This window comes from Ochotona princeps, chromosome 12 (genome assembly GCF_030435755.1).
Source record: "Ochotona princeps isolate mOchPri1 chromosome 12, mOchPri1.hap1, whole genome shotgun sequence".
In the NCBI taxonomy this organism is placed as follows: Eukaryota; Metazoa; Chordata; class Mammalia; order Lagomorpha; family Ochotonidae; genus Ochotona; species Ochotona princeps.
The window spans coordinates 20322846-20345759 of NC_080843.1; positions in this window are offsets into that span (position 1 = coordinate 20322846).

Genomic DNA, 22914 nt, shown 5'->3' on the forward strand with positions numbered 1-22914 from the left:
ATAATCATCCCTCTGTAAGTTTTCTTGAATACATTTCTGAATTTGTCAATTACCAACTTCCTCAATCTTCATAACATTTGCTTTCCAAAATTTCAACTCTTATTTTTTGTTTTAGAAGTGCTTATAATTTTTGCTTATCAGGCTAATCCTTGTTTTGTAAACTTAGTATCCAAAACAGGTGCTGGTTCGTGTCCAGGTTGCTCTACTTCAGCTCTAGTTCCCCGCTTATGGCCTGGAAAAGCAGTGGAGGATGACCCAAAACCTTGGATCTTTTCACCCAGGTAGAAGATCCAAAAAAATCCCTGGCTTCCAGCTTCACACTAGCAAGCTCTGGCCATTGAGGATGTTTGGATAGTAAAAAAGTAGATGAAAAATTTTTCTCTCTATCTCTCCCTTCATCTCTCTGTAACTTACTTTTGATAAAATGAATACATCTTTTAAAAAGAGCATTCTTATTTATTTATAAAAAGGGAACACATGTTGCACACTGTATATCTATTATTTTAAGAGCACCATATTTTCTACCCTTAGCTTCCTTCTTCCCCTCAGTCCCACTCACCCTCCATATTTTTTATTTTCATTTTTACAATGACATACATTTCATTTTATTTATAATCACAAACCTGACCCTCCACTAAATCACTAAAGAATAGCAAAGAAATAATCATAAAAATCAATGTATCTCAAAAATATAGGCGATAGCAGTAAATGATAATCAAATATCTTTTGTTTTATAGCATGCATGTTAATTATCACAAATCAACTCTTAGTGAACTGAAACAATTATTTTTTATTCCTATGACCAAATAACTGTATTATGCATCCAGAATAACTCACTGCTCTCACTCAGTATTGAATGCTTTAGTATTCAAAAGGTATATAACACTGCTGATAATCTACTATTCTAGTAATCTATTTTTTGCTGAAATACTCTCTCATAGCTTCTGCTCTCTTTAAGCATCTGTTTCTCCACGGTTCTGCCATCTCAGCACATGATCTTGCCTTACAAACAGCTATAAAGAGAGTGATTCTTACGTGGGTCATCTTTTATCTTTCACTGATGAAACCAGGCTGGGCAAGGTCACTGGTGACCACAGCACTGTGAGATGCACTGTTCTCCGTTCTGCGTAGGCATTACCTGCTACACAAGCACACTTTGCAATATTATTGATCTCTCACTCCTAGAAAACATTCGCTGCCCATTACATTTGCAGTAAAGCATTTTATGTTGCTCTTGCAATCTTTTACTTCCCTTTTTTTGATATATTTATTCGACTTTATTTCAAAGGCAAGGGGGAGATTTCCATTCTCTGATTTACCCCTCGAATGGCTACAACAGCTGGGACCTAATCAAGTCTAAACCAGAAGTTTAGAAGTGTGCAGCATGGACCTGTGTACTTGTAAGATTCTTTGCTGCTTCCTCAGACACACGAGAAGGAAGCTGAAAAACAGAGCAGTCGGGACATGAATCTGTGGCGTATGAACTAACACAATCAGGCAGTCACTTAACTGGCCCTTGTCTTATATTTATAATATCTAAATATTGATATTCCCTATATATTATTCCATTGTCATATTTTATATCTGTCATTGATTTTGTACATAGAGTTTGTAAACATCACCGTGTGATCTTGTTTTATTTGTTTAATCTGTCTCCCTAAATGTCAGATAAATATTGCACTTAAAGGACTTAAACTCTCAAATATCCTGGTCTCTTCATCTCTACATCCAAAACATCACACAGGGCCTTGCACACAGAAGTTCCATTTTTTCCTTGAATGAATGACTAACTGGTAGTAATTGTGACTTTACCACAGCTGTGATATTTGTAACTATGTGGATAAAGTATAGAGAAACGTTCAACAATTTTTCTTCTTCCTTGCTTGTATTATCATGGTTTTTCGAAACAGTGAGCTTTCAGCTGATCCTTTGTCACCTTTAAGGTAATCATATCCTGTTGTTACACTCTTGTTCCTGCTGAAACTGCTAACTGGAAGCTTTTCCCTCTTCGGCTTTTGTTCCTGTGTCACAGCAGAAGTAGTGTTCACCTGCTTTCAGCAAGAAGCAACTGTCCCGGCTGGAAGGAAGAGCTTGCTTTCACTGGGATGCCCCCGGGGCACTTGACATTCCTCATTTTGATCAGACTACTTTCTCCCTTATTAGCGATGCTCCATGCTTCATGGTACAGGTTAATTTCCTCCAGCATCCTGTAGCTCAGCTACATATTTCTTGTGGAATTGAGCAGATTAGCTTTCCCTACCTGAATATCATCTATAAATTTCCTGCATATCTGCAGTGAATATGCCTGAAAAGGTAATCCTGAGTGCATCTGCTTCTAGATATTAAAGTATGGTTTAAAGGCAACCTCCATGCAAAATATGAGATAAATAGATTTTTACCTAAACAATTGTATGTATATATTTACCTAGAGGAAATGTATAATGAAGATTAACATATTGAGAAGTGAAAATACATTGCAGTATGCATCTTTACTCCCAAATAAAAGGAGGACTCCAATGAAATGTTAAATATACCTTGACAACTTAATAGTAGATTTTCTACTATGGCCTCTACCTATAATACCATGATACACTTTAATATCAGAATGTTGGACTTGCGACTGTTGCTGAATGACTATACTACTGTAATAATTTAGAGAAAGACATTGATTGGATGGGGGGATGGGAGATGCAAGAGTTGTAAGGAGAAATCCCTATGCCTATGGAGCCATATCATGAAAAATAAAATTTTTTAAAAAGGAAATGAAAAAAGAAAAGAATAATGAACTTGTGACTGTTGTTGAAGGACTATACCATTGTAATACTATGGGGGGGCAAAGAGTGAGTGCAGAATAAGGTGCAGAAAGGTTGATCCCTGTGCCTATGGAGCCATATTATGAAAATTGATTTTAAAATATGTAATCAAATAATATAAATGATTTCAAATATGAACAATAGAAATATTGGGCTAGTTCATCTAACATTCTATTTGTTCAATAATTTTTACACTTTCTGTATCTCTCAGCTTCTGTTAAATACACAACATGGAGTCAGATGAAGAGAAATAATAATTGATTTAATTTCCAAGTTTATATTCTTTAGACTTATGGCTTTAGATATAAGGCACCACTTTAACATCAACATTCACGTTTGAAGAATTAAACTTTCTGTCTAGCGCAGTCACTCTGAGAAACAAGGAGAATATAACTATGAATCAAAGAAAAAATAATGAGACAGTGTTGTGAATAAGTTTCTGGCTTCATGGCATGAGTCAAGTTTGTCTACATGAAGAACAATTTTAAAAGCATTTGTGTTTATTATTTATTTCATTTAAATTTTTTTACTAGTTTGATAAAAATGTTGCTCCCTATGACTTGGCTTACAATGCACCAAATTGAATTTAGTACAGAAAGGAAAACACTGGACAGTATTTTAATAAGAGTACTTTATTATGAAGAGTTGCTTGCTTATGAAACTATTGGAAGAACTGTAGATTACTATAAAATAACAGGATTAAGTAAACTCAGTATAGAGTCCGCTTTCCATAGCAGTAGACATATGGCAAATGTAGCATCAGAATGCCCATCTTTAGGAAGTTGCAGTCCAAACTTTGTGTTATGTACATTTTAAAAGAATCCTCTATAACTATGGCTATGATGACACATTCAAAATGACCACACACTGGTTCTGACCCACTGTTAAGAGCCATATGTTTTATTTGATGCATTACAACAATGACTTCATACAAAACAATATTCATATCCTTACTAAGATATCATCAAAACACCTTCAGAGGATGAAATGAAAGTGCAGTTACTAGCATTTTGGCATTGAGAGTTATCAGAAGCCATATTAGAAGGCAAATATAAATAGATACCTTGGCATTACCCAGCACCAATGTAAGTAACTCTTTAAGGAAATCAATACTAAAACATGAACGGATGTGAAAGCACTTTAAATAAGAAAACACTTCACAGATATTAGGATGCCATAATAACACTTCATTCAAAGTATAGATTCAGTTCTCTAATATTTAAATAAAACATTCAAACTATAGCTTAAGTTCTCTAATACTTAGATAAAGCATGAATTCCCTAGATTTTTTTTGCCTCTTACTTTTCACATGAAACTTCTGAAATCAGGACTGCCTTTCTTTTTCTACATCCTCTGTGTACACCTACATATCTCTTTATTTTCAATCACAAAAGAATTTGTATTTGTTCTCCTCTATATACTCCCAATACTTTAAGGTTAATCTGTATGATAAAATGATAATCTATCAAGCTGCTATTTTTATATGCTGATTGATCATAAAGTGTGTAAGGATAATATTTTTTTGGTACTCAATGGGTGTAACAAGTGTTCAGTAAAGATTAGCTGAATCTACACTCAAATGTGATTTTCACCCTCTTTGTCATTGTTACAACTTACATAAGATTTACATTGACAAACTTTCAGTGTATTCCATTGCCATGTTCCCTGTATGATAGAGCATACTGGATAGATACTTGTCTTCAGTTTTAAATTCAAAAATATTGATCACTTAAATTCATTTAGATAAACTCTGGTATAATATTTCTCTTGCTAGAATTAAGAAACTGCAAAGATTAGGAAATTTTCTGCTTCAAAGCTAGAACTATTAAATACAGCATAGCCTTATCTTACATATATTTGTTGCAATATGAATTCATATATGTAGAATACATTTTTATAGGCAAGATAATTTTATTACCAATTATGTATAATTCTAACTCTGTGCCATGTAAAATGTCAACCATATATCAAGGTGCAAAAAGCAATATTAATAGAGTTCATGTATCCATTAGCTTCAAGTGTATTAACACATGGTGGCTTGTTTCATTGATATCTCAACCTATGTCTTCCTCTCCTTATCACATGATGTCATACTACTTAATCTACAAATACACAAGGAAATATTTATAATACATATTTCAAGTTGATATTGATTATAGAGGGAAAATTTAGAAGCTATTCTCCACCCCAGAAAACCACCACCACCACGGCTACTTGCCACAAAGCAATGCTTTTTAATGAGAGATGATATGACCAAGAAAATCTTAGAGGGTGTTAAAAAGGCCTTTGGTAGTGGGTTGCTAGAATCAAAGACACCACATTTCTCTGACCAAAATTCTTGGCCAGCTCCTGGAGCAGCACAGCTCCTACTCTTTGGGGGAAGAGTCACTAACATTCCTTTTGTCTTGTCTGAAAGACATTTCCAGTCCTGTGAAGCATTCTCAACATTCTTATCAATAGTGTAGGGCCCAGTGCCATGGCCTAGCAGCTCAATTCTTTGCCTTGAACACGCCGGGATCCCATATGGGCGTCAGTTCTAGTCCCAGCAGCTCCACTTCCCATCCAGCTCCCTGCTTGTGGCCTGGGAAAGCAGTCGAGGATGGCCCAAAGGGTTGGGACACTGCACCTGTGTGGGAGACCCAGAAGAGGTTCCTGGTTCCTGGCTCCAGATCAGCGCAGCACCAGCTGTTGCAGTCACTTGGGGATTGAACCATCAGATGGAAGATCTTCCTCTCAGTCTCTCCTCCTCTCTGTATATATCTGACTTTGTAATAAAAATAAATATATAAATCTTTAAAAAAAAGTGTAGGCACTTTGAAAAATTTTAGTTGTAAATGATAGATTTCATAGACTGTTTTCCAAAACTAAAGCATCATGTGCTGGTGACTTACTAACAAGAGATCACTGTCCAATAACTTCACAAGATTTTGAAGCTCACAATCTTATTTTTTGGTAAACCACAGGTTTCTTTATTTGAACAGAAGAGCACTGTGGTTTAAATCTTGAAGTGCACACAGTGAAAGAGTATCTCTTCCATGTAGACAAAATGTTCTCAAGTCCCTTTTCTTATCTTCTTAAAATTGTATCTTATTTATCCTCTATTCTTAGTACTTTAACTCTTTATAGTATTAATATGTAAAATTAAGCTTAATTTTTAAGACATGCACACAATCGTTCCAAATTGTTGACAGCATACTCAATCTGCAGCCTCATTCTTCAAATTTGAAGAAATTAGCTTATTTTCAATTCATTTAATTCCAATGCAACATCATAGTACTGTGCAGCATATGATTTGATGTAAGTTCCAATACAACTTGTCAGTTGAATTCTTAAAAGTGAATTAAACATGCATGCCCCCTTTTTCTTATGAGTCATGGTCACTAAGTTGGAATTTATTGTTGACTTAGCAATTTCCTATAAACTGAATCATTTCAGACCATGAATTTATTCCCTTTCTTTTCTGAAGTTTGGATGTTCCATTTGTATCTCCTTAGGATAATATCAGATTGTGATGTAAGGCTGTATCAATCATTTTAAGCTTTGGGAAAGCATTTCATCTCAGTGTCATTTGGGGAGACCTGCTGTAGCTCTGAAATGCAAGTCACTCTGTCTCAAATGGCTGATAGTTGTCGGCAATCCCATCTTAGAGAGGATTCTCTTTGGTTCTTATCTGTGAACCTCTGCAATTCTGAGGCAGTAAAGAAATTCAAGTCTTTTGTTCAACTCCATCTCACTTTTGCTTTAATCAGTGATATATGCTTATAATGACACAGTTATTTTGTGACTACCAACATAATTCAAGATAATCTCCAAATTTAAATTTTATACTCACAATTGTACCAATAAAGATCTTTGACCATGTGATGCATCATGCCAACAAATTCTGTTCACTAAGTTGAATTATTTCTAATAGAAATAAATAAATCTTAGTGTCATGACTGTGCCAAATGGTAATATTCATGCTTCCTTTACTATTTATTTCATTAATTGAGTAATTAACTTCAATATAAGAAATAACTTAGGGCCCAGCATGACAGCTCAATTGGCTAATCCTCCTCTTGCAGACACCAGGCTTCCTTGTAGACACTGGTTTGTGTCCCGTATATTCCATTTCTCATCCAGTTCCAAGGGACTTTGCACCTGTGAGGGAGACCCAGAAGAAGCTCCTAGTTCCTGGTTTGGATCAGCTTGGTTCCAATCATTGTGGCCATTTGGGTAGTGAAACAACAGATTAAAGATTTTTCCTCTCTTTCTCTCCTCTCTGTAAATCTGCCTTTCCAACAAGAATAAATAAATCTTAAAAAAAGAAATATCTTAAAATATTTGTTTCTTACTTCTTAAACATTTATTTGCATGGAAGTGAGTGCTCAGCCTAACCATTAGAACACCTGCATCCCACATCAATTACATGGGTTTCTGTCCCAGTGCAGACACTCCTGGCTCACAGCTCTGGCCCTGGCCCTGCTTTAGTCACAACAGTCATTTCAAGTATGAATTATCACATAGACTTTCTCTCACTTCATTAAATATTTAAATAAAAGCTTAACAAAATATCTGTAGGTAATAATGGTGTGCATTTATATAACCTAGAGTAGTTCAACATGCATTCAACTGTCATTTCTCTTTAAGTGGGAATGAGCTCTTACAATATTTTGTAAAAAGATAACTGCACATATACATGGGTTGCATGGTGATGTTTTTAATCCAAGATCTAGTAATTTTTATTTGAAAGGCAGATTTTACAGAGAGGAGGAGAGATAAAATCGTCCATCTGTTGGTTGACTTCCCAACTGGTTGTAATGGTCTGAGCTGAGCTGATCTGAAGTCAGGAGCCAGGACCTTCTTCTTTGTCTCTCACATGGGTGCAGGAGTCCAAAGGCTCCTCTGCTGCTTTGCCAAGCCAATAGCAGATAGCTGGATCGGAGGCAGAGCAGCCAGGAATAGAATGGGCCCTTGTGCAACGGTGGCCTTAGCAGGCTGAGGTTTAGTCCGTAGGCAGCCCTACATTGTGATATTTCTTTTTTTTTTTTTTTTTTTTTTTTTTTAGATTTTATTCATTTTATTACAGCCAGATATACACAGAGGAGGAGAGACAGAGAGGAAGATCTTCCCTCCGATGATTCACTCCCCAAGTGAGCCGCAACGGGCCGGTGCGCGCCGATCCGAAGCCGGGAACCAGGAACCTCTTCCAGGTCTCCCACGCGGGTGCAGTGTCCCAATGCATTGGGCCGTCCTCAACTGCTTTCCCAGGCCACAAGCAGGGAGCTGGATGGGAAGTGGAGCTGCCGGGATTAGAACCGGCGCCCATATGGGATCCCGGGGCTTTCAAGGCGAGGACTTTAGCCGCTAGGCCACGCCGCCGGGCCCTACATTGTGATATTTCAATGTGCACATGAACAGAGTAGCTTCTTCAAGCATAATGAATGTGACTTCTAGATCAGAAATGGATTGGCAATAATCATGCATGGATACCAAAATAATGCACTGACAAGACAACTTCAGTGAAAACAAGTCATGAAACTCCATGTGAAGATTAGAGTTGAATAAAGTGTAAAGCAACGTGGGAGCAGCAGGCAGGATCATCTGCAGCCAATTGTGAGTGGAGTTGCTACTTTATTGCCCTAGTCTGTGGTTAGGTTTGCATTCATTAAAGTGAATAAAACAACACTGGGAGACATCAGAGATCAATATAAGGGCTGTAATTTCAAGTGTTTTTGTTTAGTAAATTCAAATTTACTAACAACGCCTTAGGTTTATACAGCATTTTTTTCTTTCTGATACTATTTTATGCTAAAAAGTAAAATTCTTACAACTCAGAAAAAATATTCTGACAAAATACATACTCTCCATAGAATAACAGATTTACCATAGGGCTGAGATCATAGATTGCCTTTCAGAAAGAAAGAAAATAAGAGAAGAATGTAAGAAATAGAAGTGTATCACTTCTTCAAAACTTTTTTTAAATTATCAACTTTACAAATTTGAAAATCAGGGAAAGACCCCGCGAGAAACAAAAGGTTATTAGTGTGAAATTCGTACATTAAGCTGAAGATCTATGATCCGGTTTCCCCAGCAATATAAATTAACCTGAGAGGTGTGCAGCGAACAACCAGGACAGAGTTACAAAGCTGTAAACACCTACCTTTTCCTGGCTTCTCTGTCCACGTTCCATTGTTGCTAGGTCTCAACTCTCTTGGAACTCCTTAAAGTACACAAATTAGAGACACCAAGCATCTTAGCATTTGCATCTTCCATAACCCACCCTAGCAATGAACAGAGGGTGAGGAAAACAGACATACAGGGGCAATGCGCAGGGTCTACCTGTTCTCAAAGTCCTTCCGTGGAAAGCCAGACAAGTGGGTACTGGGGAGGCCGTGACTCAGAGTGTGAGAGCAATCGAAGTGCCCAATCAAGAAGCATAGCTTCCAGCCCTCAATGGGCCTTGAGAAGGGAACGGTTACACAACAACATAATACCGCCCCCTCTTGGGTTCCAGGTGATGTTAACTGAGCATCCTTTGACTCAGTTGGGCAGAAAGGATCACATACGCAGGAGGAAAGGCTTGGCTTTCAAGCTCATGGTCCTGAACTAGCTGCCAAAGACCATAACCCTCGGCCAGGGAAAAATCAGAAATGTTGAAGTCAGTCTGGGCTCTGTGGTGGGTGGCAGAAACTCAAGTACTAAAAGAAGTCATTTTAAAAATAATAATCATGATAATAATAATTGTATACACATTGTGACACAGGCTGTGGTGCCAGCATGTCGTGTTTGAGTTGCTTTTGATTCCATTTCTTGCCGTTTCACTTGGGATAGCAATGTAATATATTCAACGCTTGGATTCCTGCCACCCAAGTAGAAGACGCTCCCAGATGCAGCTCCCGGCTCTGGGTTCGTGGCTCTGTCCTGTCCCAGCACAGGCCATTACAGACACTTGCTTCAATGGGTTAGTGTGCCTCTGTCTCTCCCTCTCTGCCACTGTGCCTGATGGAGTCAAGACACAAGGCCTAAGGACAAGACCTTGACACAGAAGAAAAGAATCCCTCCACCAAGGACTAACATCTGCATTCCTAAAACCAGCCTAGTCTGTATTGGTTCCCACTCCACCCTCTACCTTTTTCTCCAACCACCTACTCCACAGGTGGCAAGACCTACCAAGGGCAAAATATAGCTGCAAATACCCTGGAAAAGCTTCTATAGTTCTACCCACTTCCTGTCTTTTCTAACACCCTCAATCATTATGCACATCCCAAGACCCTCAAACTACAAAATGGCCCATCTTCTAAAAACTGGGCTGTGCCACGGGTTCCCTCCATCTACCAAGCAGCAGTCGGTCACCTTCTTCAGATTTATTTCTGACAGATTTGATTTGGACTGGAATTCCTATCCTCTGTCTTTTTCTCTGTTCTGCATCTCTCCTAAACAATGCCTTTAAAATAAATAAGATAAATCTTTAAACAAACAAAAAATATAGAATATCTGTTTTAAATCTAGAACCTTTAAACAAGTCTCTGTCGATTATTAATCTGCTTTGTTTTATAAATTGCAATCTCTCGGGCCAAATACATTTTTATACTGTGGAAAAGCAAAACACTCCACTAAATATTAAAATGTAATGTGCTAATCGTACATTGTTAGTAATTTTTAATTGTTAGGATACTAATGTTTTACTTAGCAATGTGTCTCATTATAATTTAGTGAGCTTTGTCAATGGCCATGAATTGTGGCAGACTGTAAAATTCTCAGCCTAGCCTTGTTGATTTCAAGGACTTTTTCCATAGAGAAAAAAATAAAAGCAACAAAGACAAGTACAATATTAAAGGCACTTTAGTTTTGGTGAAAGGACTATCTAGGGTGTAACAAATACAGTGAATTAGGAAAGGTGTCTGGTCTTTAGAATTTTCTACCAAATGGGTTCCTTAATCATTAAATACTGCGCTACTCCAGGAGAGAAGTTAATGAAATCTAGCTGACAATCTATCACACTTGACCAGGACAGCCCATACCTCAGTTCTCTAACCCGCACACAGGCTCTGCCCGATTTTTGCCTCATGATCTTCATTTGCCTCGTGTGTTTCCTTCAGTAGCCTTGACGCTGTCAGTCCTTTCTTGGCCCCTGTGAGTTTTAAATCTTTCTTAGAAAGCTATCTGTTCTACAGTCTTACTGCACTTTTCTACAATCTGAGAGCCAACCTTTGAAATGTAAACACCAAGGCTGCTGTTCTTGCTTTTTTTTTTTTTTTCCACTTTCTGTGGGAGGGAGGGAACCTGACTTTAAGGGTACCTTAATCCAGTTTGCAAAATCATTCCTTGTCCGGAGGATAACAGATGGTTTGTTTTTCTTCTGCGTAAAGGCAGCTTAGCAAGACGGACAAGGGTGATATAAAGTCTCATATTTTGTTCACCGGGGTTGAGTTCAAGTGCAGTTTCAGCCTCCCCTCCCACTTTGTCCAGGGTAACTTTTTTTTTTTTTTTTTGCACACTGTAATACAAGCTTAATTCACAAACACCAAAAAAGAAAAAGAAAATCCCCTTTAAATTATGCAAATACCATAAAAATTAGGAGCAATTAGTTTTTTTTTGGCTAATGATGAAAGATAATACACATTTTAACTATATGCATCGCCTTGCTTTTTTTCAATATTGCATTAATTTGAAGGTGCAGGAAAACTCTTCATGATATAGAAAAAAATAGTGTTTTTTTGTGCCACAGGATATGCAATTTACTAGAGAACGTGTCATTATTTTATTGAAAAGCACAGCTGGAAGAAGAGTATGGAAGGCTATAAAACTGAGTGTTAGGTTGGTTGTGGTGAGATGTCTGAAATATTTTCCAGTAAAGGTGTGTCAGGCAAGAAACAGAAGGGGGTCTCTGGGCTGGACTCAGTGCCTGAGGACGGAACGGACAAGTGGAGCCATTTAGTGAGAAGTCATGGCAAGTGCAGGCAACTGAACATGGCCCTGCATGCCTAGCTCTCGGCCAGCTCCAGGAGGATCACAGTTTATGTGGTAAAACTAGACAATGTAGAAGGACATTGTGATGCTAGATGGTCAGCAAGCACAGGATTACAGTTGATAGAATAATATTTGTATGAGAATAATTGAGTGGGTACCATTTGTATAACTAAATGGATATCATTCGTATAACAGCTGTGAATGAGAACACTTGGTGGGATACACAAAAAAAAAGAGTTCCTAACAAAAGCATGGAAGCAGTTGATGGGAATACCTCCTCCCTATCCCATATGACCCCCGGTGTATAAAGTCCAATGCCACTAATAAACTTCGGCTTTCGCCCATCAGTCAGAGTCCACTCGTGTTATTATCGGCTCAGTGCACCAAGTCCATCGCTGCAGGACAGCGACAAGACAAAATAAGGACTTTTCTCTAAATTGAGGAACAATGCAAGTAACTCATCATGAGCAAAGAGCAAAATGTTGGTTCCAAGCTGAAGCATGGGAAATCCCTTTCCTGTAGGTGTTGGGTGAGTCTGCTCTGCTCCTTTCCTGCCTTGTGCCACACAATCCCTGCTCTGAATTACTATTCCCCAGGAATAACTGGATATAAACTGTGCCCATTCATTTTAGAATGGGAATGGGAAATTAAGAATTATCACAATTGGGCCCGGTAGAGTGGCCTAGCGGCTAAAGTCCTCACCTTGAATGCCCTGGGATCCCCTATGGGCGCTGGTTCTAATCTCAGCAGCCCCACTTCCCATCCAGCTCCCTGCTTGTGGCCTGGGAAGGCAGTTGAGGACGGCCCAAAGCCTTGGGACCCTGCACCTGTGTGGGAGACAGGAATTCCCTGGCTCCCGGCTTTTGAGTGGCACAGCACTGGTGTTGCGGTCACTTGAGGAGTGAATCATCAGACGGAAGATCTTCCTCTCAGTCTCTCCTCCTCTCTGTATATCTGACTTCCCAAAAATAAATAAATAAAAAAAAAAGAATTACCACAAACAATATACAGCTGGAGCAACGACACATAAGATTATTACAATGACTGAATATCTCATTTGCCCTTTAAAAATTCATATAAGGTGGATATTGTGGTCCAGCAGATCAAATAAGTAGTAGCAGACACCAGCATCTCCAGTCTTGGCTAGTCTACAGTTCCTGTGCTGCTTCATGCTAGAGTCTGGAGATGTAACTGTTGATGTTCTAAGTTGTTAAGTTCCTGTGATCCTAGCATTTGTCAACTAGCTGATGTTTTTGGCTCCTGCTTTCACTTCGTCCAAGACATGGAACTTACAGGCATTTGGGACAACAAACCAGAAGATGGACGATGTCTTTCTGTCTCTCCCTCTGTCTCTAGTATTCTGCATTTCAAATAAATAAATCAAAAGAATTGAGAATAAATACCCATAAAACAGATAGATGATGCAAATATGAAACTGCTACCAGAATGAGAGGAGAGAATCCATTATTTATGCTCTTCACACTTGGCTCTCTGCTTCTTTGTTTTCTTTGATGATTCCAGAATTTTATCCCTGCTGACATTACAGAATAATAATAATGAATCTTCTGCATGATTTTCTGTTATTTGAAAACTTCACAGAGAGAGAGAGACAGCGACAGAGACAGAGAGAGACTCTTCTTCCATCTGCTTGTTTCATCCCCAAATGATCATAATAGCCAGATTAGGGCCAGTTGAAGTCCGGAGCCAGAATCTCCATCCACACATCCTGGATGACAGAGAACAAAACACATAGTTCATTTTCCACTGACTTCCCAGATACATTAACAGGAAGTTGAATTGGAAGCAGAGCAGCCAGGGCTCAAACCAATGCTCTGATATGGTATACTAACATTTGTAAGTATCAGCGGCAAGGGCTGTACCACTACACCAACCCTGCCGTCGTGAGTTATTCTTTATGCAGTCTTGTATTCATTAAATGTCTTAAACTTCCAAGATATCTAGGAAAATTCACGTTCATCTTTGCAAATAGCTTCAGTGTGTTCAGAGCTTGCCACAGCAAGAAAATCAACCACCATCACCGAAGAGTAAGGCTTGAAATTCTAAAATACCTATGAACCGTTCTTCTCTGCCAATAGCTTCAGTATGTTCTGTGCTTTCTACAGCAAGAAAGTCGGCCACCGTCACTTCAGAGCAAGTCTCAAGACAGGGCGAACAGGTGGAAAGCACCCGCCTGGGAAGGGAGGGCTTCTGGTTGGACTGTGTGAGCACAGCAAGGGGGGACTCGACTCCTGCATCTAACGAAGTGCCAAGTTATCCACAAGGAAGGCTTTGCAGAACATTTTTGGCTTTTTAAACTTCTGATCCTGAGTGAGTAGGGAAAGAGAATAATTAGGAAAGCTAGCAGTTATCTGCAAAATTCCCAGTAGTAGGTAGGATTGCGATAGAGGTTACATTAGCTTCCTCGGTAGTAGCCTGGCAATTTGGATGTGAGAATTCTAGATTTTTTTGCATAATTAGGTCATTGTCTTCTGTGTTTAAGTCCCTCAGGAGGTTTTGATTTCTCAGGAGCATGTCGTATGTGGCTTTAAACTTTTAAAACCTTTCTATACTATATGAGTATAAATAAGTAATGAAATTTCCTTGAATAACCTATTTGTTCAAGCAGTGTCATTAAGGAACAAATTATTTGATATTTGGAAGAATCAAACCTTCCTGGAATGCCACAGCTTTCTTTGAGGTCTGCATTAGCCATCCAGGGTCAAATAGGATATTAAGCTAAAATTTTGAAAGCCATCTTTAATTTAAAAGTATTTTGCAGGAAGACTTCTTTCTTCTGTTTCTACATGCATTATCTATGTTTTTCATTCTTGACTATTTTTTTAGCTGAAAGTCTTAATACATCGAATGATATCAGTTCTAATCAAGCTTACAAAAATAGAGAAATGTTTGTCCTTTCTTTTAAAATCTGCTTGTTGTTTCCAAAACTAGAGGTTGTGTTTGATTGTAGCCAAACAGTTTTGAATAAAATAGCGAAGTACTAATGTCTATGATTAACATTTTCATTCTCCCGAAGCTACTCCTGTGCAGAAAATCTCTAGGGAAAGCAAACAATAAACAGAGAGAAAGTACTATCAAATTTGTCTGACTAGTTTCAACAGTGCTGCTGATTTTACAAGGCGAGGTAGAGAAGAGTTACTCTCACATAACATTCCACAATCAATTGCAACATTTTGGAGTATTTGGGATACATACTGAGAGAGCTAAATATTATATTTGTTAATATTTCTAATCCTATTTCCTATTTTAAAATGTGTAAGATGCAAGATACATATTGTACCATGTATTTTTATTTGTGTTAAGAATACCGATTTTAAATTAAATCATTTTTATAGAACTCAAAGTTGGCGCTTTACTTACTTAACATAAGAGATGGTGCACTGAGCAAGGCCAATACCAGGCTACCTTGACATTTTTGGTTCCTATTCCAGGCATCTACAAACATCAACTGTGTTTCTGTGGGTAGATTCATGTTGCAGTAGAGTGTCCTCCTGACGGATCCAGAGAATGATTTTGGCAGCTAGATATGCTATTTTGGGTTTCGATACTTTGTGCCAAAATCCATTAGTTTTGCGAAAGCTGTTTAGTAAGATAGATGGTTACATGTCCACCTGCTGAATCCATTAAAAAAAGAAAAGTATACTTGTTAAAACACAAAGGATGTTAGATGTTGATCTATGCAAACACAAATAGCTAAATTTACATGGTAACTATTTGGAAGCATTTTCTATAATGAATGATTCTGTAATTTCTCCTGAGATTGAAACATAATTCAAATGTTTCTGGAAAAAAAAAAGAACATATCTGGATTACGTGGCAATAAGAAAGGAAGACAAATTTTTTTTTTAAGCATTCAAATTTTAAGGATAGGTTTATTATTTTTTTCCTCCTGTATATTTCCCATTGAATCTGAGTTCATCCTGTTATTGTTAGGTCATAGTTGGCACTGTTCTAAAATGGTGATGACAAAGTTCTGGGTCACTGGAGTAAAAACATCCATTTTAAGAGAAAGAAAAAAAATAATGAATTGCAGGGAGAGTGGTAACTGAAGTATGCTATTTGAAATCTTGACATTAATAGGATTGGGCTACTACTTACAGATAGAGCACTCAGTAGGAAAAGCTTAGTGTCAGCTTGAAGTAACAGAAATATTGACATGGACAATTATAAGGAAAATTAAATTCCCTCTTAAGGAAGGCTTGGAGTAACTGGATAAAAATTGTTCAAATTGGAGAAAATGAAAGTAAGAAAAATTGCCTTTCAATATACAAGTCTTTGCTCTAGTAACTTTGTCATGCCAAAAAAAAAAGTCCTCCAGTACAAAATATGGTATTAAGTGAATGTTATTACCCATATGATCTTGCTTAATTTGTTTCATCTTCGTAACTCAGCACACTCACCTGTCAAGTCAGAATTATGACTTCATAATCCTGGGCCCTAGACAACCTTGTAATCAGTGAGTTATAGCCCTTATTGTACAAGAGAATGGACTACTTCAATTATTCAAATATCCTGACTAATTAAGAAATATAGGTAGACACATTTATATCACCCATAAGTTATCATTTTTATAGATTATAAATTTGAAATCTCATAAATCAGAATAAAAATAATTAAAATCTGCATTTCAATGTAAATAATCATTAATTTAAATTAACATTTTACTTTGAAGGACTGGATGTTCGCTTTGATAATGTTTGCACTCTAGTTTTAATCCAATTTTGGACGATTTAACAAGTCATCGTATTCTACCATGACATACTGCCTCTTTGAGACTGTGTCAATTGATCAGTGTACACAAACGTTCTAAAATCCAAGCATATTATCTACTTTTCTTTTTTAAAAAATTAAAAGAAAGGATTTACTTATTTATTGTAAAGGCAGTATACCAGAGCAGGGAAGGGGGAGAGACAGGGAGAAAGCTTCCATCCACCGGATGATTCATGAAATAGCCGCAAAATCTATGATCTAGCACCTGCTAAAGCCAGGTCGGCTGGGGTCACCCTCGTTGGATGCAAGGGCCCAAACATCCAGACCATCTGCTGCTGTGTCAGTAGTGATGGGAAGGAGCAGGACAGAAAGTCAAGCAGCCAGGACACAAAATCACGCTCAGAAATGGGAATGCCTGCTTCACAATGGGTGGCTTAACACATCAGGCAGCGGAACTGACCCTTAGTTCCTGTTTGTTAGGATTTCTATTGCATAGTAAAGTTAGTGTGCTGAGGCATTGGGATCTTACCTTGAATAGTACTAATACATAGATTTTAGAGTGTAAAGGTTATTCTATAAATGATTAGTGACTATATATATATGTCTAAAATACCAATACACAAACACATGCACACACAGAGGCTTTTCAATTTGTGCAAGAATCAAGATTAACATCAAAAAACCGAAAACCTTTCATTTCCAGGCCATTCACAACTAAAATTAAAGCTTCCTGCTTAACATTGAAAAAAATGAAATTTTTTGCAGTGTTTCTGAAAGATTATCAAGGAAAGAATGCTAGAGCTCAGATGGCTGCAGGAAGGACCGATGAGATCACTTCAGACCTTGGAAGATGTGCGTAAAGATTATGAGTTCATTCTGAATCAAGAAAGGCTGCAACCAAAGGGCCAGATCCAAATATCTTTCAGGTGAATGTTTTTCTTCTGAGACAATTTGAGAATATCTTTTTTATTATTATTATTTGTCCTTATGGAGAGCTATGAATCATTGCGACTGACAATCCTGAGTTGACCAACAGAGGTCTTCTAAGAATGGCCCCTTGGATATAAAACAGAACAACCTGTGGTAGCACATGACCACATCATAGATCTCATTCCTGAAGGCTGAAGCTGAAGTCACAATAAAGCTTCCGAGGACAGAACTGCCTTCAGCAAAGACAAGAAAATTCTAGAGAGACCTATCTTACCGGAAGAAGAGCAAGAACATCAGTCAGTCATTCCATTACCGCACACGGCAGGCCATCAGGGAAAAAAGAGAAGCCAGACATACTCTTCACATGTTAAACAACAAGAACCATTTCTTGTTGTTACTAAGAGAGAGAGAGAGAGAGAGAGAGAAAGGCAAACAAAGTTAGTAATCTAGAAAGTAGAACAGCCTGAGGTAGCCATTTAGTATTTGAATCAAAATATAATTTTCTCCTTAAGCATAAGAGGTGACACTGGAGCTATGTATAGCTTACCTAATAACTCAAGAGGTGACATAAGTCAAAGAAAGAAAGAAAACAGCAATATCCCAAATACATAAAGGGCATGTCTCTTAGAAGATGTTCTTAGAATTTTGTTGGTCAATTTTTTATACTATTTTGTGGATATTAGGATTTCTCTTCTTTGAAATATGAGTGCAGGGCTCGGCGCAGTAGCCTAATGGCTAAAATCCTTGCCTTGAATGTACTGCGATCCAGCAGCCCTGCTTTCCATCCAGCTCCCTGCTTGTGAAGCGGGGAAAGCAGTCAAGGATGGCTCAAAGCCTTGGGACTCTGCACGCACGTGTAGGCTCCCGGCTCCTGGCTCCTGGCTCCTGGTTTTGGATCGGCTCAGCTCTAGCCATCATGGCCACTTGGAGAGTGAGTCTTCAGACAGATCTTCCTCTCTGTCTCTCCTCCTCTTTCTGCATCTCACATTAAAATATAAATAAAACGAATCCTAAAAAAAATATGAGTGCATATTGCAGGCAGTGGTTTTTTGGTTTTGGTTTTTTTTGTTTTTTTTTTTTTTTAAGTAATGGGTGCCTACAGTGCTGGCATCCAATATGGGTGCCAATTCATGTCCTGGCTTCTCTACTTCCAACTCTCCTCTCTACTTGTAGCCTGTGAAGGCAGTGGAGGATGGTCCAAATCCCTGGGACTCTCACCCATGTGGGAGACTGGAAAAAAGTTTCTGAGCAGCTTGGATCAGCTCAGCTCTGGCCATTGTGGCAGCTCAAGGAGTAAACTAGTGGATGGAAGACTTCTCCAGCTCTACCTCTCTTTCTGTAACTCTGTCTTTCAAATAAAAAAAGTTTTCATCTTATAAAATATTTTCTTTATTTTAATTCCCTTCTTCCTTTTTGATTGATTTAGAACTGAAAATGGCTAAGAATTCAATAGATAAAATTGAGGATGAAATTTATACACAACTATAAAAAGTATAAATCTGACTTAACATATTTTTCTAAAATAAGTTGCATTTAAACAATTTGCTGATTAAGGGAAAGCACTCATATTTGTGAAGATTATTTTGTTAACAAGTTTCTGGAAAGCTCAACTTTTTAAAGTGTGATATACACCACTGCAAATGCATATTAAAGCAATATTTCATAATATATGAGAGTAAGACAAAGGATTCTGGGAAGCCTTTGACTTGTAAATTATTTGAATGAACTTCTTATTATGTGAACATATACAGGATTCTTCCAGCCCTTAATAAAGGCCTGTTAGCTTATCTAGATTTATATCAGTAGACGAGTGAAACACTTTTTTAAGATTTATTTTAATTTTTATTGAAAAGTCAGATTTACAGAGAGAAGGAGAGACAGAGAGAAAGATCTTCCATTTGCTGGTTCACTTTTCAAGTGGCTGCAACGGTCAGAGTTGAGCTGATCTGAAGCCAGGAGCCTCTTCCGGGTCTCTCACGTGGGTGCAAGGTCCCAAGGCTGTGGGACACCCTTGACTGCCTTCTCAAGCCGCAGCAGCGAGCTGAATGGGAAGCGGAGAAGACATGACATTAGCCAGTGCCCATACTGGATCCCAGTGTCGGCAAGGTGAGGACATTTGCCACTGAACTACCATGTGTGGCCCAGAAGAGTGAGACATTTTTAAGAGTCATCAGTAACCAGACAATATCCAGAATGACAATAATTTTTTTGAAAAAATAAAGGGAGGTGAAGAGGCATCCTGTATCAAATGAGTCACTTGCGAAGGTACATTGCTGGATGCATCGCTACTTCTGAATAAAAGATGGACTCCCAGAGAGACTCTTCAGTAGATCTTGACAGAGAACTTTGACTTTATACCATTTTCTGTATCAGCAACGTCAGGATACACTTCTGTTAGAATGATGACTTGTGTTGTTGTGGGACTAAACGATTATTACAATTTAGGGGAAAGTGGTGCAGGGTGGGGGACGAGGCAGAGGAGACCAGGAGGGGGCATCTGTGAGTCTAAGAACTGTATCCTAAAATGACAGGTAAAAAAATAAATAAATAAAATCTTTAGGTACTGAAGCTCATCCCATCACTTCTTTCGTGCTCTTTTAACTTGAAATTAGCTTTGCTTAGATGGCTCCATATCACCATTAGGGCTCGGAGATCGTGGTGCAGTCGCAGAGCTGTGCTCACGTAGTCAAGCTGTTTTAAATCCTCAGGTGATTTCTTCTCTTTACAAAGATATTCCTATTTTGTTTAACAATTCGATGCCCACAACAAAACCAAGCAGGATTCAGAGATGTTTCGTATTCCATGAAACTTGAACCCTAGATATGCATAACCTTAGTGCTATCAACATCACCCACAGAGTAGAACATTTCCTATAACTGATAAACATACTTTATCTATCATTTCTGTTTGGAGGGTTTATGCAAAATGTAGCTTATTTTAAAGGTCAATCTTGATGTTTTGCATTCTATGCACATTTACTTACCAAGATTCTCACAGAAGGCATATTTGTCCCCATAATTTTCTGTTTTCCTGAGCATCATTTAATTGGAATCAGACAGTATGTAGCATTTCCTTCACATAGTAACATATATTTAAGTGTCCTCTGTGCCATTTCACTTCTTGATAACTCATTTCTTTCAGAAATAAATAAGATCAAAATCAAATCTTCTTGATTTTAACAGATAATTTTATACTATGAATGTTTACTGTTAGTACCAGGTGTGAAATATGGCTTTTTGTTATTGTTATACTTTTGTTTTCAAAAGATTAATTTTTCTGGCCGAAAGTCTTAATTATTTTAGAGGTAATCTGTGACTACTTTGCCATGTGTGTGTTTTTCCTTTCTTCCTGCGTGTTCCATGAGGAAGATATTCTGACTTTGTAGATGAAACATGCTTATGCTTTATTGTACAAGAAGTCTTATGTTTTTAAAGCAAATAAAGGTGTTTAAAAATAAATAAATAAATAAGATTCCATGGTCTGGGTGCATCACAATTAATATATGCATTCAACTGTCAAAGGATATCTTGGTTGTGTCTAAGTTTTGGGAATTATACATGAAGATGAGATAAGCATTCATGTGTAAGTTTTTGTGTTGGCTTGATTTTTTCTTGCATTAGAAAAGTACCAATATGTACAAATGTTAGAAAGCATGATAAGAGTGCATTTACTTTGGAAGTTACGAGAAAGGTGGCTATATTGCTCTACACTCCAATTGTAATAAACAAGGGTTCTAGTTTTCTGACAACCTCATCAGTAATTGGGGTTGTCAGCGCCTAAATTTGATTCACACCATCACGACCAGAGTGGTATAGCATTGTTGCTGCGATTTACATTGTGCTAGTGGTAGGTATTAGCATCTTTGCACCTGCTTATTTTCTATCTGTATATCATTTTTGACAGGTTGTCCGTCAGAATCTGTGACCTATTTTTTTTTTAAATCATATTGTCCTTTACTTTTCATTCAGTTTTAGGAATTGCTTCTATACTTAAAAGCAGACATTTATTTACACTCTGAAAATAATTTCCCCTCAACTGTGACTTTTATTTTATTTTCTTTAGTTTTTTATTGCAAAGCAGATTTAAACATTTTCATTGAAATCCAACTTATCGATTCTTTCCTTTAAATGTTGTTACTTTTGCATTTTAATCTAAAAATGATGACTAAAAATGATGTCACTCCCTACCATGCTGGTTTTAGTCGTTGGTCCAGGATCAATTGTTTCTGTATAGTGTAGATGTGTTCCACTGACTGAGCTATACCACTGATCAATTCTTCTTTCTCAAGATTACACTGTCCTGATGACTTTGTGATGCATCTTGGATAACAAAGTGTCAGTTCGCCAATTTTTCTCTTCTTCTTCAATACTGTATTGGCTGTTATTTGTTATTATTTTTGACATTTATACTTTACAATCAGGTAAGGTCAATATTAATGTCAATATCTAATTAGTAAATTTCTCGGATTTTGAAAGGGATAGTATATAGACTGTTGATCAAATCAGGAAGAATGAATGCTGGATGATATTGAGTCTTTGGATCCATGATCAAAAGTCTTTCCATTTACCTTAGAATTATTTCATCAAAGTTTTATAATTTTGTTCATCAAAATATCAAGAAATTTGTGTGTGTACTAGATTTTTCTAGAATATGTGGTTTGGGTAGTTCTAATATAAATGTTATGGTACGTTTAATTTCAAAATCTATGGCCTATGGAAAAGTTATTAAATAATACGTATTAACCTTCTAGTGTACAAATTTCCTCTAGTTGCTTAACAGTTGTTTGATTTTTTTAAAAATATATTGTATAGAGGTAATCGATTTTTTGGTGATTAAAATCCATTTTTCCTTCCTATTCCTCTAGTCTCTTTCTTCCATTTTCCTGATTTACTACATTACACAGGAGTTAGAGCCTAATCTTAATAAGAGAGGACATCTTTTCAGCACCCACTAGTGCCGTGAGGGTAGGTGCAGGACAGGCTAGGCTAGGGTTTGCCCCTGCTGAGCCGGGTGTGAGCTGTGTCTTCATGTGGAGCAGGCTAGACTGGACTGTAACACCCAACAATAATAACTGGAATGGGTTGAAGGCCGGTCAGGAAAGACCATTGTTTTTGCTAGGTCAGAAGTTGGACTAAGTAGGCTGGCTCATGCACCCACCCATATGTGTGAAATTTGCCATTGGGAGAGGTTCTGAAGGAGGAACCTAGGAAACTCTTTTGTCAGAAAACAGTCTTTTCAGGTGAGCGCAAGAACCAAGATAGGGAGCAGTCTAGACCAGGCCAGGGAATGGTACCTAACACATACATTTGGAGCAGGTCAGGGGCGAACCAAGCAGGGTGAATTCACATCACCCACTGGTGGATGCGAGCTTCAGAATGGGTTGGGCCAGGTTTGGTCGCAACACATACCAGTACACATTGGCACTTGAACTGGGTACTGGCTGGGTTGGACTAGGCTATAGCACCCACCAACCTGAACTGGAATTGCAATG